This window comes from Sesamum indicum, unplaced genomic scaffold (assembly GCF_000512975.1).
Source record: "Sesamum indicum cultivar Zhongzhi No. 13 unplaced genomic scaffold, S_indicum_v1.0 scaffold00142, whole genome shotgun sequence".
Taxonomy (NCBI): domain Eukaryota; kingdom Viridiplantae; phylum Streptophyta; class Magnoliopsida; order Lamiales; family Pedaliaceae; genus Sesamum; species Sesamum indicum.
Window position 1 is genome coordinate 372,473 of NW_011628059.1, and position 1,861 is coordinate 374,333.

Consider the following 1,861-nt stretch of genomic DNA (forward strand, 5'->3'; position numbering starts at 1 on the left):
TTATTGATTCAGTTTGAATTTTAAAACTTATTGATAGTTTTGTACGTGAATGTGCAGTTTTGGAAGAAGTATAGTAGGTGCATCTTAATGATGAAGTTGTGCTAGCAAATTTAATATTTTAGCGATTAGTAAAAGAATCCATGATTGTCAATTCGTGAAATTTGTAGGGTCATGGTAGTGAAGAGGAAGATGTTCCTCTGGATTATGCAATTAGCTCTTAATTGAAGCTTGTGTTGCCTTACATTAACCATGCTTTCCCATGCAGAATATCTTGATATGTTTAAAGCAAATTCAGCTGCTGAGGAATCCAGAGTTGGCTCTGAGAAACTGTTCTCTAGACCAGTTAGAATTTCTCTCTGAAGCACCTCTATATTTGGAGATTGAGCAATCCCTGGGTTTTCTTGACCATTTAATGTTGGGAACCCCTGCTTCTCCTGTGAGAAAAATCCTGCTGGAGAGTGGTCTGGGCGATGTTCTTGTTGGTTGCGGGGGTTGAAGTGGGCTCCTCCAGCCTCAGTTTAGTATTGGACTATAATTTTGTAACCTTACCCCTACTCTTGGAGTATAATTGTTGAAACTTCAGGTTGTTACCAGTCTTGCAATGAAAATTTAGTTTTCAAGAAATGGAACTCATGTGATATACTGAAGATAATTGGTTTTGTTTTCTGTTGGCTTTACTAGTTTCATGGTAACTCTCATCATCAAATCAAACGTTAAATTTGATATGGTATGCAGTGTCAACAGCCAATCATTGCTGGAGATGGGTACTAAAGATTTGGATTTTGTACAACTGAACCAATTAAGGAAAAGCTGGTGGGATATCACTATATTCTTTCACACCATCAGTTCGAGGGAAGGAGGAGCCCTGCAGCCATATAATTGTTCGAGGGTGAGGCAAAGCTATGTCAGGACGTGTTGAAGATTTATTTACCCTGGTAATTATGGTATTTTTCTTTGTAATTTAATTACATACGAATTTCGAACCTCACCATTGTATCTTTTCAAGTTGGTGGAGGGTTATAACTTTGTTATCGTGATGTTTGAATGAATTTGTGTAAGATTTCTTTGAAGTATGTCGTAGAATACTGCATAGGTAGGTTGAAAAGTGGTGGTACTTGCAAACCAATTCTTTTACATAAATAGTTTGTATAGTCTATTGTGACTAAGCCATGACCGAAACCTTCGGTCATGGCTTAACTGAAAAGGGTGTTGGTAGTTTTTTTACAGGTACATGTGTGAATATTTATATTCATTCCTTTTGTTCATGTTCTTTTTAAGCGTGGTTCACTTCTCTATATATTGGAAGGTTTAAGAAAGGGGACAACTGATGAGTTAACATCTTATGCTGGTCAGGGCTTGGTCCCCTATGTGTCTCGTTTTGTTCTGTTGCCTTGTGTTCTAGTTTTGGTCTTATTGAATTAAATGGTAGGTTTTGTCATTTTCTAATGAAACCAACTGTCAAGCTCAATGGGACAACATGCTTTGGTCCTCAACTGTTGCTTTCCTTTTCAAATTTATCAGAAGCAGCTGAAGATTGATTGATTCGGTTGTTCAAATTATCAACTGTAGGTCAATCGTGTTCTTCAAGATGTTCAATTGACCGACCAGAAGCGTTTTAAGCAGTTTGTTTCTCAAAGCAAAGCAAGAATGGATATTGATCTCTGACAGAACTGAGACAAATTTGCCTGCTTCAACTAAGCCATCTTAATTGTTGATTTCCACAATAGGTTAAGAGGCAAGTGGACATAGCATTGCACTGCAAGGATGGATGCAAAGCTCAGTGTTGCTTGTTGGATCTCTGAACAAATGGTTGGTGTCAGGTTAATTTGTTTGGAGTCTAATTTTCACCTTTGATATTTGG